This window comes from Vulpes lagopus, chromosome 7, assembly GCF_018345385.1.
Source record: "Vulpes lagopus strain Blue_001 chromosome 7, ASM1834538v1, whole genome shotgun sequence".
Lineage (NCBI taxonomy): Eukaryota > Metazoa > Chordata > Mammalia > Carnivora > Canidae > Vulpes > Vulpes lagopus.
In genome coordinates this window covers 105,719,428-105,737,027 of record NC_054830.1, presented here as the reverse complement: position 1 = coordinate 105,737,027, position 17,600 = coordinate 105,719,428, and the positions used below count along the sequence as shown (strand labels likewise).

At 44.0% G+C, this 17,600-nt stretch overlaps 1 non-coding gene across 1 annotated transcript; it reads left to right on the top strand.

The window, feature by feature from the left end:
- Window positions 1-524: 524 nt before the first annotated feature.
- On the top strand, window positions 525-631 carry LOC121496318. The gene has a single exon (XR_005989151.1). It is a non-coding gene; the product is annotated as a U6 spliceosomal RNA (small nuclear RNA).
- The last annotated feature ends 16,969 nt before the right edge of the window (window positions 632-17,600 follow it).

Genomic DNA, 17,600 nt, shown 5'->3' with positions numbered 1-17,600 from the left:
CCCCCAGCCCTCAAACTTAATGACCTCATGCCCCACCACTCTTCCCCTTGCTGTCTCTAGTAAGCCACATGGGCTTCTTGACATACTCCTTAAACACTGCTGTGCACATTGCTGCCTCAGGCCCTTTCTGGCTGTCCCTTGTGTCTAGAAAGCTTTCTCTTAATCTCTCTGTGGCTCGTTCCCTTGCTTAATATGTTTTGTTCAAATGTCACTGTATCAAGGAGGCCTTCCTTGACTCCCCTGTGGTGATTTTGAAATATGCCCACAAAATCTCTGATACTCCTCCTTTCAAGAGGTAGAACCCAATCCCCCCACCCTCTTGAACGTTGGGTTGACTTAGTGTCTACTTCCTAAATAAAAGAATACAGTCAAAGTAACAGTGTGTGACTTCAAAGACAAGGTCATAAAAGGCTTTATGGTTGCCTTAATCTGGCAATGAGAAAACATCAGGCAAACGCAAATTAAGGGACATTCTACATAATACCTGATCAGTATTCTTCAAAATTGTCAAGACTATAAAAACAGTGCTTGCTTTGGCAGCACATATACTAAAGTTGGAATGATACAGAGAAGATTAGCATGGCCTTTGTGCAAGAAGGACATGCACATTCATGAAGGGTTCCATGTTTTCACCATCAGCGAAATGCAAATCAAAACTACAATAAAATAGGGCATCCCTGATGGCTCAGTGGTTTAGCGCTGCCTTCAGCACAGGGCGTGATCCTGGAGACCCGAGATCGAGTCCCATGTCAGGCTCCCTGCTTGGAGCCTGCTTCTCCCTCCACCTGTGTCTCTGCCTCTCTCTCTCTCTCTGTGCCTCTCATAAATAAATAAAGTCTTTAAAAATAAAAAAAAACCTACAATAAAATACACCTTACACCTATCAAAATGGCTAAAATCAACAACACAAGAAACAACAGGTGTTGGCAAGGATATGGAGAAAGGGGAACTCCCTTTCACTGTTGGTGGGAATGCAAATTGGTGCAGCTACTCTAGAAAACAAGATGGAGGTTCCTCAAAAAGTTAAAAACAGAATTATCCTAGGATCCAGCAATCTAATGACTGAGTATTTACCCAAAGAAAACAAAAACACCAGTTCAAAGGGATGTATACACCCCTATAGCAACATTATTTATAATAGCTAAATTATGGAAGCAGCCCAAGTGTCCATCAATTGATAAAGAGATAAACAAGATGTGGTGTAGGGACACCTGGGTGGCCCAGGGATTGAGTGTCTGCCTTTGGCTCAGGTCATGATCCCAAGGTCCTGGGATCGAGTCCCAAATCAAGCTCCCAGTGGGGAGAGCCTGCTTCTCCCTCTGCCTATGTCTCTGCCTCTCTCTGTGTGTCTTTCATGAATAAATAAATAAAATCTTTTAAAAATATATGTATCACATTATATACATGATGGAATATTACTCAGCCATAATAAAGAATGAAATCTTGCCATTTGCAACAAGGATGGAGCTAAAGAGTACAATGCTAAGTGAAATAAGTCCATCAAAAAGAAATATCATATGATTTCATTCATATGTGGAATTTAAGGATCAAAACAAACAAGCAATGGGGGAAAAAAAGAGACACACAAACAAAAAAAAAAACAGACTCTCAATTCTAGAGAACCAATTGATGGTTACCAGAGGAGAGGTGAGTGGGAGGATGGGTGGGGGGATGAGTGAAATAGGCCATGGGGGATTAAGGAGCATACCTGTGATGAGCACTGGGGGATGTAGTATGGAATTGCTGAATCACTGTATTGTATACCTGAGACTAAGCATACATTGTATGTTAACTAACTGGAATTAAAATAAAAACTTTAAAAAAAAAGATTATGAAAGAGTAGAAAATTATTGTTGATCACAGGAGACTAAAAGAAACATGATGACTAAACCATAATGTGATCTCCTGGACTGTATCCTGGAACAGAAAAGTCATTAATGGAAAAACTGGTGAAATCCGAATAGTGAAATCTGAATAAAGTCTGTAGTTTATTTAATAGTAATGTACCAACCTTAAATCTCTTGACTTTGAGAAATGTACCAGGATTATATAAGATATTAATGTCAGAGGAAGCTGAGTGCAGTATGTAAAAGAACTCTCTGTACTATCTTTGTAACTTGTCTATAAATCTAAAATTATTCCTAAATAAAAAGTTTTTTTTAAAAAAGGCATTGTGTCTTCCTCCTTGCTTTCTTTCTTAGATCATGCTCATGCTGCCATGTCATGAAGATACTCAAACAGCCCTATGGGGAGGGCCACCCATATGTGAACGACTGAGATGTCCACCCAACAGCCATGTAAGTGAACCATCCAAGAAGAGAATCCTCCAGGCCCAGTCAAGGTTTCAGGCAACTGCAGTCCTGTCTGACATTTTGACCACAGCATCAAGAAAGACCATGAGTGAGCAGCCCGGGTGGCTCAGCGGTTTAGCACTGCCTTCCGCCCAGGGTGTGATCCTGAAAACCCGGAATCGAGTCCCATGTCGGGCTCCCTGCATGGGGCCTGCTTCTCCCTCTGCCTGTGTCTCTGCCTCTCTCTCTGTCTCTCTCTCTCTGTCTCTCATGAATAAATAAATAAAATCTTAAAAAAAAAAAAAAAAAAAAGACCATGAGTGGGACACCTGGGTGGCTCATTGGTTAAGTATCTGCTTTCGGCTCAGGGTATTACCCTGGGGTCCTGGGATCAAGTTCCGCATCGGGCTCCCCATAGGGAGCCTGTTTCTCTCTCTGCCAATGTCTCTGCATCTCTCTGTGTCTCTCATGAATAAATAAAATCTAAAAAAAAAATTTTTTTAAATGAAAGATCCCGAGCCAGAATGGCCCAGTTAAGCCACTTCTGAATTCTTGACCCTCAGAAAATCTGAGATGATAATTTATTGCTGTTATAGGCCTCTGAGTTTTAGAGTAATTTGTTATGCAGCAACAGGGAACTGATACATCTAGAGAGCATACATTTCAATAGGTAACTCTCTAAAACAGCCTCCTTCTAGGCACACTCACCGCCCCCCCCTTTTTCAACCTCAATTTTCTTCATAGCACCTATTAGGTAACACCACATGACACGTTTGTTTATTTAACTTCTGTCTCCACCATAGAATGTGAGCTGCATGCAAGGGGAAACTATTCAGTTTATGTCCCTCGCACCTCGAACTGTGCCAGACCCATAGGAAATGTTTGATAAGGGATAGTTGTAATTATTATTTTTTGGTAACAGAGAGTTAGGTAAAAAAAAAAAAAAAATCCCTTCTCTATCCTCACCCAGAAAAATACAAAACAAAACAAAACTCAGCCCCTGGAGGATGGAGGCCAAAGTAGTTGAGGTTGAGGCAACATAGAACTGGGAAATATAAGCAGAGATGAGTCGGAAACTCTGAGATCTGATGGAGTTCTTCATTCACTGGGAGACCTCACACAAGTTTCTTCCCCGCTATGGGTCTCTGTTTCCTAAAATATAAAATGCAAGACTGGGATGACCTGCAAGATCACCAAGATCATATATATATATATGGTGTTTTTAAAATTCTTGGGGCGGTGGTGGGGGCAGAGAGAGATAGGAAGGGATATATATATATATATATGATATATTTATCATATATAGATCATATATATAGATCCAGCTCTAATAGTCAGTGACTCTAACGGGGGCCTGGGAGGAGGTGCAGGAGCTCAACTGGGAGATGGAGGCAAGGAGGATGAGCGAAGAATATACTCTATCCTCATGCGAACCAGGCAGAATCTGCCCACCTTCGTGCTGTGCTCACCTCCTAGAAACCCTTGTCCACCTGATAATCTATTCCTTTGCCAAGACCCAGCTCCCTGCCTCTGCGAAGCCCACAGGCTCCCATAACCCTCTGCACAAGTCTTCATAATGCATTTCCCACACTGAATTATAACTGGACCTTTGGGGACGCCTCGGGGGCTCAGCGGTTTAGGGCCACCTTCAGCCCAGGGCGTAATCCCGGAGTCCCGGGATCGAGTCCCACATTGGGCTCCCTGCGCGGAGCCTGCTTCTGCCTCTGCCTGTGTCTCTGCCTCAATCTCTCTCTCTCTGTGTCTCACGAATAAATAAATAAAATCTTAAAAAAAAAAAAAACTGGACCTTTGTATTCTGGGGTCTTAGTTCCTAAAAGGAGTTAGTCTCAGGTCAACATTCTCAGGCTTGCAATTCCCTCCGAGGGAATTTAGGCCCTAAAGGAAGAAAAGAAAGAGAAAACAGAGGAGGCGGTGGAAGATCAGGCATATGCTGGGACACCCTTAAACCTCTGCCCTTTCTCTCCTCTCCCCCAGTCTTGGCCTCACCACCAAGAGAAGCATGCACATCAGCCTGCGTGGCCCTCTGCCTCACCTAGATACTAAGTCAAACGCTATTTATTTGTGCCTTATGAGCTTTCCCCTGCTCCTCCCTCCCTTGGTCCTCCACTCCTTTCCCACAATATATATACCCACAATATATATTCCCTTACCAACCTTTGTTCCAGGTAGCTGACAGGTTCCTGATATGTGGTATGAAGATAGGTTTGAGGGACATTTTTTTCTCCACAACAGCTCATGGGAAGGCTTGAAGAACTTGCTCTGTTTTGGGAATCACAGGTGGTAGGATCACATTTAGTCTGTAAAGGGAGGTTGGGAGCATCAGGAAATGTAACAGGACAGGTAGGCAGGAATCAACTTTGGTGGAGGATTTTGTCCCATGGGCCATGTAAACCCCTAAAAAATTCTGCACAGATTGGAACTCACTTGTCTTCCACTCAGCCCTCCCTACCTATATCCCTTCCTATCTCTCTCTACCCCCACCACCGCCCCAAGAATTTTAAAAACACCAAGGATTTATTGAGAAGCTTCACTGTGTAAGTTTACTGTTCAGATTACTTCATTTCCACCTTTCAGCACTGATGAGGTAGGTGTTACTGTCCTCATGTCAGGTAAGGAAGTGATTTGCCCTCTTGGAAACCAAGGAAGAAACAGAGCCCGATTTCTTAACCGTTACACTAATTGGTCCCTGCTCTCTACCTTTTTGCAACTCTCTTCTTTGGGGGAAATGTCTTCTTTGGGGCAGATGTCTGTAAGGAAGTCTTCGAGGTCAGGAGGTAGAAGTGGGAAGAGTGAGTGAAGAATATATTCTAGAATTGGGATTTTCAAGTTCTGATGAGACCCATCTCACTCAGCCTTGCTCCTCTCTCTGCTTGGCAGGAAGTGTTTCCCATTCTGCCCACTCCCTGTCTTGATCAACTTGCTTATTCCAGTTCCCACAACCCCCTTTACCTCCTTATATATTGTTTGCCCTTGTCTTTCAGGATCTAGGTGATACATTTGTTTTGAAAATGCCTGGATGGATCAGGACCCTCTGGAACACCTGCAGATATTTTGAGTGTCTGGAGAGAAAGGCTCTACAGACCCATCTTGTCCTCCCCAACTCTAAAGAAGAATCTGGCCTGACCCTGGGCCTTAAAAGCTCTTCAGGAATGGCTAGCTCCTCTCTACTTAATCTCCTACGACCTAGCCCTGTGCCCTCTCACAGGCTACAAATATATAAATAACCACATGTGCTTCCCCAAACACGCCAAATTCTTAAAATATTTACATGTGCATTTTTTCTCTCTGGGATGCCAGCATCCCTTCTACCCCAAGTTTTTCTTCAGGAACATTCCCAATTATCCTCAGGCTTGGCTCAAACATCATCTCCAGCCCCAAGGATGTCATTATCACTCAAGCTATCATTTCTTGCCTGGATTGCTTTCACTGGTCTCTAGGAAACCTCTCTAGCCCTACACCATTCAATGCCCACACTGCACCAGAGTAAACTTTTTATTTTTTTTAAAGATTTATTTATTTATGACAGACATAGAGAGAGAGAGAGAGAAAGAGGCTGAGACACAGGCAGAGGGAGAAGCAGGCTCCATGCCAGGAGCCCGACGTGGGGCTCGATCCCGGGTCGCCAGGATCGCGCCCTTGGCCAAAGGCAGGCGCTAAACCGCTAAGCCACCCAGGGATCCCCCAGAGTAAACTTTTTAAAATCCAAATTTGATCTCATTGCTTCCCTTCTTAAAAACATTCAAATGGTTTGCCACCCCCTGAAAGTAAAGTCATAACTCATCCTGGTTTGGGTTGCTTCTTCCACCCCACTCCCACCCAATTCTCTTGCTTCATGTCTTCTGGTCCTGCTTACCACCCTACTGGTACTCCAGCCAGATTTCCTGACACTTTACTCTGTTCTTGAAACCTGCCTGTCCTCTTTTGACTACACAATGTTCCCGTGGCTGTAATTCTCTTTCCCTCCTTTTCCCCAAGCTGACTTCTACTAACTTTTCAGGCAAGTCTCAGCCTGGACTCACTTTACCACAGAGCTTTCCAGAGCCCCCCTCATGAAGTGAGATGCCTCTGCTTTCTGCCCCCACTGCCCATTATTTCCCCGAGGACAGCATTTATCTGGTCTGTTACTACCTATTTCTTTGCTCATATGTTTCCCACACCCAACTGGGAGCCTACCTTCTTCCCAGCTATAACCCAAGAGTAGAGTCTAATACTGGTAGGCTCTCCATTGAGAGCCTAATTGTTGAATTAGTGAGTGAACAAAACCTTCCCTATGTTCACAGTGTGGACTCAAGCACCCACCTTAGTAGTTACTATTCTGGATTATGGGTGATTGCTCTCTTTATGGATGGAGATGTTACCTTGAATGTACTCCAGTGCCTAATGCAAAGGTCAACATTCACCTTCCATCCATCTACTTTTATTTTTAACATTTAAAAAAAGATTTTATTTATTTATCCACAAGAGACACAAAAAGAGAGAGAGAGACACAGGCAGAGGGAGAAGCAGGCTCCACACAAGGAGCCCGAAGCAGGACTTGATCCCGGGACCCCAGGATCATGCCCCAGGTGGAAGGCAGGTGCCAAACCACTGAGCCACCCAGGTGTCCCTATTTTTAACAAATTTTTATTGAATAACTACTATTTACTAGATACTTTGGATGTAGCAGTGAACAAGGTAGCTGACACCCTGCCCTCAAGCTCACATTCTATTGGCATATATGGGTGCCTAGTCAGCAGAAGGTTCAGTGTTAATCCTACTGGGAAACTCCTGAGGGCTTTCCTGTCTGCAACTACAAAGCAAAGGGCACAGCCTCTGGGGAAAGAGAATAAATTCTCTTGGTCACCTCTGCAATTCCGTTTGTCTAGGTCTCCATGGGACTAGCCATCCAGCTGCAGCAGCAAGTGGGAGGGACGGAGGAGAGCAGACAATGGTGTTGCATGCCAGTGCCTCCAAACACTTCATCCAGGAAGTTTGGCAACTGACTTATTTTTCCACCCTGGAACAGAGAAGGTGATCCACAGAGGGAACGACATAAATGGATAGAAATGACAGAGGAGGAACACCTGGGAGGCCCAGCAGTTGAGCGTCTGCCTTCCGCTCACAGGGTCCAGGATCCAGGATCAAGTCCCTCATCCGGCTCCCCGCAAGGAGCCTGTTTCTCCCTCTGCCTGTGTCTCTGCCTCTCTCTCTGGGTCTCTCATGAACAAATAAATAAATCTTTAAAAAAGGGGGGGGGGTACGAAATGACAGGGGAGAAAGAAGGAGGGAAAAAAGTGAAATAGAGTGAAGGAAGAGGAGTCAGAAACACACAGACAGGGAAGGAGACTAAGGCAAAAACAGAAGGCCTATAGGAAAAAAATTAAAAAAAAGAAGGCCTACAGGATTAAGCCCTGCCAATCTCATCTGGGTCACTGAGGGGGGTGAAAAAGATTCAGTTTTGAGCTCTTGGGATTCCCTAGATGATCCCTCAAATTATCTCTGGCCCCATCTTGGCCCAGGAGCCTTCTGCCCAGGGACCTCCCAGCCCCCAAGCTCGATATACTCCTTATGACCCTCATGAGTAGGGACAAGCAGTGATGGAAAAAACACAGTTGCTCTGGGAACAGCAGTCCCTGATTTTCATCTTTTTCAGAAAAGATCATAGAAAAGACCCTGTGTTCACCATCTGTTTTCTAACTGGGGGCTCCAGGCTCTGCTCTCTGAGATACGGGCCTAACAATATCCCAATCTGCAGGCACAGCACAGACACTCTACTGAGCTGGAAGCTGTGGAAGCAGCTCCCACCCCCAGGAACCCCCAGATGCCAAGCATGAGCCTGAGTTGCTAATAGTGCCCTCCTCTTGCCAGCAGCTTCAGCTGCTTGCTTCTGAGGCTGTGATGCCATCTGCTGCTCAATTTAGGAAGCTGGCCGACTCTGGCTGCACAACCATGGCCAATCAAGGCAGGAGTTGGGAAGGGGGCCCACTGGGTCTCAGAAGAGCCAATCTTTGTGGATGGACCCAGGACTGGGCGTCAGGGATAGAACAAATGCTCTGTTCTCTGTCGCCATTCTTAGACAAGGCTGGATGCCTCTCTTTCACAGAAAGATACCTCAGGGTTCTGGAGGGATGCATAGGTTGGCTCTGCCCTTCATCAACATCCAGTGTTGTCTCCAGGTTAAATTGCCCAGAGGGGTCCCAGCCTGCCTTTGAAGTTCTACAGCTCTCCTCAAAACATTTTTTTTCTTTGCAGGTTTAAGCAAGATTATTCCAGGTTGTATTAATTGGGTGAATGAAATAATGAGGCCAAGCCTAGAGAAAGTGGGGCTTTGAAGAAATAAGCATGCTTCTGCAGAACTGAAATAGACCTTCAGACTCTCAGCGGGTTTCTGATGTTCCTGCTGTGTTGTCTCTTTTCAGGCCTCAACCCAGGTAAGGTTGTGAGCTCCATGATTATAGGGGCCACACTAATGCCAGGCACATATTTTTGATATTCGTTCAACTAATAATTAGCTTGAAGAAATTTCCTGCAAGCCAGTTGAGGGAGCCCCCCAATGAGCCCCATCTCCTAAAAGTTACCCAATTATAGCCCCCCTCCTGTACAAGGGTTAATTTGTGTGGCCAATGGAATATGACACAAGGAATTGTGTGTAATAACCTAGAATCTGAAAGACTCTATGGCTCCCTTCTTCATGTCCCTCTCTCCCTCTGTCTCTCTGCCTTTCTTCTTCATCACTTGTTCTGAAGGAAGCCAGTTGCCATGTTGCGAGTAGCCCTATGGAGAGGCTCCTGTGGTAAGGAACTAAAGCCTCTGTCAACAGCCACATGAATGGGATTGGAAGCAGATCCTCTCAGGAAGCCTTCAAATGACTGCAGCCCTGGCAGGCCGCCTGACTGCAAATTCATGACTGACCCTGAGCCAGTTCAGCTGAATTCTCCCATATCCTTTACCCACAGAAACTGTGATATAAATGTTTAAAGTTTGGGGTAATTTGTTATGCAACAACATAATACATCTATCATATGATATTATTATATAATAGCATCTCATATGCATTATATCACTTCACTCCCTTATAAGATGTAGTATGTGGACCCCACCCCCTCTGTAACCACATCTCCTACTACCCCACCATCTTCTCAGCTCAGCCTCACCCAAGGCTCACTCCTGCTTCACTCCAGCCCACTGAAATTGCTTTTCTCTCTGCTGGAGCCCCTTCCTAGCTACTCCTAAATCTCTGCATGGTTGGTCACTCTCTTATCTCCTTGAGGTCTATATTCACATGCAGGCTTTTTAATGTAGCTTTCCTTGACTCTCTGGGCACCTGAACTACAGCTCCCACTCGTACCTATTCTTTTCCCTAATTTATTTTTATCCTTAGCCCTTAGGATTATATAACATATATAATAAAATATATTTTACATATCTTATAATTTCTATCTCCCCCCTTGAATGTAAGCTCTCCATGAAGGCAATAATTTGTTTTTGTCTATTTTTGTCACTGCTCTAGCCCCCCAGCACTAGGATTAGTGATGCACATAAAAAATGTTCCATACATACTCAGTTGAATGAGGAAAAATGTCATGTGTATCTCCTAGAAGCCATATCATATATCACATGCCAAGTTAGGATGTCACATACATATTGTATTTAAATGCAGTGTAAGGTAGTGCTAGAGCCGAGGACCATAAATAGCAAGACCTAGCTTTGTTGCTTCCTGGCTTGCTACGTTACTATGAGTGAGGCATTTGTTACTCTCTGAGCCTCAGTTTTACTTATCTGTAAAATGAGATTATTATAACCTTCCCGTCCTACCTATGCCGTAGGTGTAGAAATCAAATAATGAATGTCACAGTATTTTTTTAAAAATCTAACGTATGTTTCTGAAATTTTTCAAAGGCCATGTGTCTCAGGATATACTCTTTGGGGTTGCGGGGTGGGGGTTAGATAAAAAGGTCAAAGAGGTCTGGGAAATTTGGGTTCCCAGTATTTCACTAACTCCTCTTGGACATTCACAACCATTAACATATGAAAGGTTCTAAAAATCCCACAGGAAAGGTCTTTCCCTAAAGCACCTGACTAAACTTGGTCTTGATCTCTACAAATACACATAGAGCTGCGCCTGTGTTGTCAAGATGGTGTTGCTACTTTAAATCAGAAGGAAGGGCAGCCCCAGTGGCCCAGCGGTTTAGCGCCGCCTTCAGCCCAAGGCGTGATCCTGGTAGACCCGGGATCAAGTCCTGCATCAGGCTTCCTGCATGGAGCCTGCTTCCCTCTCAATGTCCCTGTCTCCCACCCCCCCACCACCACCCCGTCTCATGAAGAAATAAATTCTTTAAAAAACAAATAAATCGAGAAGGAATTCTGAAATTCTTGAAACAGAAATCCCGGTGGAGTGGACAATGAGCTCAAACAGCTGAAATGGAGATTGGGAGGAGAGAGAAGGAGGACAAGGAAAAGGAGGAGGGGGAGGGAAAGAGTGGACAAGGAGAAGGAAGAAAGCAAAATGGTGGTGAAGAGAAAAATGGACAACTAAATTCATCCCCTTTTAAAAGAACTTTGCAGAACAAAGGCAACCTGAAACTTCCCAGGGGGGTGGAGGAATCCAGGAATCCTGCGCTGCCCACGGAGCCCAGCTCATTCCTTTGAGCGTTGCCTCTGCCAATTTCCGCAGCTGGAGCTCAGGCTTCCTTTTCAGCTTCAAGGAATCTCCGATTGAAAAGATTTCTTCTTTATCAGGGAGGAGGAATCAGGTAAACCAAATTAGTGGCTTCTCAATTTACTTACTAAGTGCCTGAAATGGCAGCTGCAGTGAGCAATAGCCTTCCTGGCAGCGTTCATCTCCCACAAGCATGCCTAGCATGGAGAAGGGACAGAAGCTGCATTTCCTCCTGCAGACTCCCTAAGCTAAGCGGGAGGGGAAGAGGTCCGTTTATTCTCAACCTCCAGGTAGGCCTGCTCCAGCCCAGTCAACATGCTAACGGAAAAGGATGCAGCTCTCTCTGGCATCCACTCACATTTGCAGGCTTCATGGCTAAGAAGCCCTTTGTTGCATTTCATTTCAGTCTTTTTCCTATAACTTCGTGTTTTACTGCCTTTCCTTTACACTAGAAGGAGGGAGTGATTTGACTGTCCTAAGTTGCATACATAGAGCAACTTATACTAACCAGGATAGTTATAACTCACCTCTCTGGGCATATGATTGGTGAATACTATTGGAGGAACTCTGTTTCCCACCAACTGAGAGACTGGGCTCTCTCTGTCTTTTTACAATTGTGTGATTCAAAGTGGGGATAGGGAGGTCATGAGAAAGGAAGTAACATAGGTTGAGCACCTGCCCGGTCCCTTATATAAGGCATCTCATCCCATCTTCACAACTGCCTAGAATGTAGAAATTATAATCCCCATTTTATAGGTGAAGGTTTTGATGTCCAGAGTTCACTTAGAGTCGAACAGCTGACATGTAGGGTGGTGGAGTTAGAATCTCACTAAATCTGACTCCTAAATCAGGTTCTCTCTACCCAGAGGGCTTGGCCCTATCACATAGAAATCCATATCTGGTTTCTTTCCAATCCTTTTACTATATTAGGTTCATTCCCTAACCCCACAAACATGCTGGGATTCTGGCTATTTTCACATGCCCATTTACCACAGGGTACACTTAATATCAGAAAAGTGCATGTAAGTCTCTCAAGTCGTTCCTGTGGCCAAATCTGGACTCATTCCACCTGATGTCCACCTTCCTCATCAGACTATAATCTCCATAATGGTAAGGACCATGTTTGTCTTTTTTGTCACTCCATTTCTCCTAGTGCCTACCACAGGGCCTGCTACGTGGTAGATACTCATTATGTGTTGACTGAATGAATGACGAGGACAGAAAGGGAAGACTCTGTAAAATAAGATAAGAGAACCTGAGAAACAGATTTAAAAGGCCAACATTTAATTTAAAGAAGGAGAAGAGAGGTAACTAGGAAGAGACTGAGTGACAGCAAGATAAGAAAACTCAGCACAAACAAGCAAGATAAAAATAGCCTCTTGCCACTGTCCTTTTAAAATTACTTTCTATATTTGAGCCTAAGTGACAAGTGAAATCTCCTCTGTAATTTCCCATGTGTTCAGCTTAATGAATTTCTGGCAAATGGTTTCAGCATTGGAGGGCCAATTTGGACACTGTGGGGGTGGAGTTGGTGAGAAAATGAAGGGTATGGAAATAGACTAATTGAGTCTAGAAACCAAACGGAGAGGTGATTGGAGGCATGTGAGGATGGAGCCAACTCTTGGAACTTGCTCAACATCAGGAAGGACTGGGAGTTGGTCTTGCTCTAACTGATGTCATTATGATGTTTCCCTATATGCTACAGAAGGCGTCCAGAATCACAAGATGCCTTGCAATGATTCTTTGTGTCACACTATCTCCTAAAGAGCTTTATTTGTTTATATAGACAGCATTATATTAATGATCTAATTTTTGCCATTGGAATAAGTAAAGAAATACTGTCTCTTTCAGGTCCATAGGTCTTTTTTTTTTTTTTTTTTAAGATTTTTAATTTATTTACTCATGATAGAAAGAAGAGAGAGAGAGAGAGAGAGAGAGAGAGGCAGAGAGAGAAGCAGGCTCCAGGCCAGGAGCCTGATGCGGGACTCCATCCCAGGACTCCAGGATCACGCCCTGGGCGAAAGGTAGGCGCTGAGCCACCCAAGGATCCCCCATAGGTCTTATACACAGTAGGTATGTTATAAATGTTGAACCAAATCGTTATGAGGGAGGGAATTTAGGGGGTGCAAGGATGGGAATGCACAATCTACTCCTTTGCATCCATTTGTGTTGCCACTCAGATGCATTAACTTCTCTGTATATTGAGGGAGGAGATCTGAGGGGCCATTGGACCCAGAAGTCCTTTCTAAAGCTTAAAATTGGCAATGACCATGCAGTCATTTTTAATAGGAATTGCATATCTTCCAGGTCCCCAACTACATTTTTCATTGCTATTTTAATAGCTTCTTTGGTATAGAAGTGACATACCATACAATTCACCCATTTAAAATATAGAATTCATAAATAAAAATTAAAAAAAAAAATTTAAGGTATCCCTGGGTGGCGCAGCAGTTTGGCGCCTGCCTTTGGCCCAGGGCGCGATCCTGGAGACCCGGGATCGAATCCCACATCGGGCTCCCCGTGCATGGAGCCTTCTTCTCCCTCTGCCTATGTCTCTGCCTCTCTCTCTCTCTCTCTCTCTCTCTGTGACTATCATAAGTAAATAAAAATTAAAAATAAAATAAAATAAAATAAAATAAAATAAAATATAGAATTCAGTGGTTTTTATAATATTCACAGATATGTACAACCATCACAATTTTAGAATATTCATTATCATCTAAAAAACAAACAACCCTATAACCTTGAGCTGTCACCTCCCTTCCCTCCAGATCTAAGCAGCCCTTAATCTAATTTCTGTCTCCATAGATTTTCCTATTCTTGACTTTCCTATGAATGGAATCAAACAATATATGGTCAGCTTCTTTAACTAAATGTAACATTTTCAAGGTTCATTCATGTTGTAACATGAATTAGTACTTCATTCCTTTTTATGACCAAATAATATTCCACTGTATGGATATCCTACATTTTGTTTATCTGTTTGTAAGCTAATGGACATTTGGGTTATTTCAACCTTTTAGCTATTTTGAATAATGCTGCTATGAAAATCTGTGTACAAGTTTTTGTATGGACATATATGTTCATTTTCTTGGGTATATACCTAGGAGTGGAATTGCTGAATCATAAAGTAACTCTATGTGTAATCATTTTTTTAAAAGATTTTATTTATTTATTCTTGAGAGACAGAGAGAGAGAGAGAGGCAGAGACACAGGAAGAGGGAGAAGCAGGCTCCATGAAGGGAGCCCGTCGTGGGACTTGATCCCAGGTCTCCAGGATCACGCCCTGGGCCGAAGGCAGGGTTAAACTGCTGAGCCACCCGGGCTGCCCGTATGTTTAATCATTTAAAGACTGTTTTTCAAAGCAGTTGCACCACTTTACGTTTCCACGGGAAGTGTATGAGGATTCCAATTTCTCTATATCCTTGACAATCCAATTATGCTTTTTAAAAAATATTTTATTTATTTATTTTTAAAGATTTTATTTATTTATTCATGAGACACACACACACACACACAGAGGCAGAGACACAAGCAGGCTCCATGCAGGGAGCCTGATGTGGGACTCGATCCCGGGTCCCCAGTATCATGCCCTGGGCTGAAGGCAGTGCTAAACCGCTGAGCCACTGGGGCTACCCAGATTTTATTTATTTATTTATGAGAGACACAGAGAAAGAAAGGCAGACACATAGGCAGAGGAGAAGCAGGCTCCATGCAAGGAGCCCAATGCGGCACTCGATCCCGGAACTCCAGGATCATGCCCTGAGCCAAAGGCAGATGCTCAACTGCTGAGCCACCCAGGCGTCCCTCAACTATGCTTTTGAGAAATAACAAGGACAATTGCAGGCACTCACTCAAATCTGGATAGCTATTACAAAGAAGAAGCGGGAGGAGTAGAGTACAGGGATGAAGGAGGGATCCCTTTTCAGCTCTAAGCTCTTAGGATCATCCAGAGGGAATGCTGCCCTCTCTGTACTCTCCCTGACTACCCCAGCTAGGTTAACTGTCCTCTGACATCTGCTCAAGGATACCTATACTATTTGTCTTTTTCCCCCCAGTAGATTGTAAGCTTTAGGTAAGCAGAGCTCTCTATGGCTCTGACTTATCTACAGCTCTGACTTTATCTGTAGGGTCTGGCAAATGGTAGATGCTCAGTAAATGCTGGTTGACTGAATGACTGAATAAATGATTGAACATTTATCTACTGATGGTTCCTGTCCAGGGAGGAAAGGAAAAGGATCAATCTCAGGGGCAAAAGTCTTCAAGAAGGGAAGCAAAGAGAGTAAAGATGGAGGAGAAAGGGAAAGGCACGCAAGAAGTTTGGGGACCTAGCATCCCTTAGGCCCAGGCTTCTGATTATGAGGTCAGACTCAGAGCTAATGGACCTACCCTAATCCTTTGCCTTTTATCTGGCTGCATTTTTTTTTTCTAGAATTTTTCCCTTTTCTTTTTTGTTATTATTCCTTTTTTTTTTTTTAAGGATTTTATTTATTTATTTGAGAGAGAGAGAGAGAGAGAGAGAGGCAGAGACACAGGCAGAGGAAGAAGCAGGCTCCATGTAGGGAGCCCGATGTGGGTGGGACTCCATCCCGGGTCTCCAGGATCACGTCCTGGGCTGAAGTCGATGCTAAACCACAGAGCCACACGGGCTGCCCATTCTTCCACATTTTAATTTAATGTTTCTTATTCTTGCAAAGAAAAAAAATGTTAGGAATAATAACAAAAGGGCAGCCCGGTTGGCTCAGCAGTTTAGCGCTGACTTCAGCCCAGGACGTGATCCTGGAGACCCGGGATGGAGCCTGCTTCTCCCTCTGCCTGTGTCTTTGCCTCTCTCTCTCTCTCTCTCTCTCTCTCTCTCACATGAAAAAATAAATAAAATCTTTTTAAAAAAATAAAGTGTGGAAGAAAAAAAAGATTAAGAAACACAGTAGAAAAGTAGTTGCTTTTACAGGTTAAAGACCACATCAGGGGATCCCTGGGTGGCTTAGCGGTTTGGCGCCTGCCTTTGGCCCAGGGCGTGATCCTGAGGTCCTGGGATAGAGTCCCACATTGGGCTCCTTGCATGGGGCCTGCTTCTCCCTCTGCCTGTGTCCCTGCCTCTCTCTCTCTCTCTCTCTCTCTCTCTTTCTCTCTGTGTCTCTCATGAATAAATGAATAAAATCTTTAAAAAAATAAAATAAAAAAATAAAGACCACATCAATCAACTCACCAAAATGAATTCAGAATTTAAAGGTTAGAGGTTAAGAAGGTTGACTAAGAAGAATTTTTTAACTAGGACATGCAGAAATCATAATCTTTTTTTTTTTTTTAAGATTTTATTTATTCATGAGATACACACAGAGAGAGGCAGAGACACAGGCAGAGGGAGAAGCAGGCTCCATGCAGGAAGCCCGACGTGGGACTCTATCCCAGGTCTCCAGGATCATACCCTGGGCTGAAGGCAGTGCTAAACTGCTGGGCCACCCGGGCTGCCCATAATCTTTTTTTTTTTTTTTTTAAGATTTTATTTATTTATTCATGAGAGACACAGAAAGAGAGAGACAGAGACATAGGCAGAGGGAGAAGCAGGCTCCATGCAGGGAACCCAATGTGGGACTCCATCCCGGGACTCCAGGATCACACCCTGAGCCGAAGGCAGATGCTCAACCGCTGAGCCATCCAGGCATCCCCAGAAATCATAATCTATCTAGGTTTTCCTCCTTAGGACACTGAATGCCCTATAACCTAAAAAATATGACTACAGTTTCAATGACATGACAAGATGTCCCAGCATTCAGCCTTACTCGTAATGGCTGGCCTTCCTTCCACAGAAATCCTGCCTCCCTCCTGACTAATCTGTAAATCCAGTAGTCACCGGGTCATTGGCCCTTCTCTCCCCAAAGGCCCTATATCTCTCTAGCTTCAATTACTTCCTGTCTCTTCTCTGGAAGCACACATGTACATATTCACACAAACCTCATCTTTACTTTTCATGAATCCTCAGGGTAGCTCTCCTCCATTTTGTGTATTTGGAAGAAAAGAAAGCAAAATATATTAGATGCCAATGCAATTTCTCCTTTAGCAGAGCTCCACAGGACAATTACCACCCAATCTGCAGGATTTTATAGCTCTCATAACCTTCCTTTATGAACATACTGTGACAGCCGGATGCAGGCATTGATTATGGCAGCAGTCTTCAGCCACATTCCTATTTAACTGCAAAGTGGAGCTCCTGCCTACCAGCTCAGCACTGCTCAGTGAGTTTTTTAATTACTGTATTTATGTAAGCCTTTTTCCAACTAGAGCTTGTGTCCAAGTCCATCAGAACTGGAGGATTTGTGCTTACCACTTCTAGCTCTCTCTCTGGCCTTAGAGCCTAGTGTTTTTCTATACCTGGAATCAATATAGCACTCTGGCCTTTCTCAACAGAGGTCTTTTGAGGACTGGGGTGCAAAGGAAGCACATTTTTTTTTTTTTCATAATGATAGCTGAGGGAAGATAATAAAACATCTTGGCAGGTGCCAAGGGCAGTGGCTGATTCCTAGGGGCTTGCCTGGCAAAGGTGCCAGGTACAACAGATGAGCAGACCCGATAGGCTGCTGTGGGGGCTAGGAAAGAGAGGGGCTTCAGCTTTACCAACTGTTCACCAGGACAGAATCGACCTGGCTCCG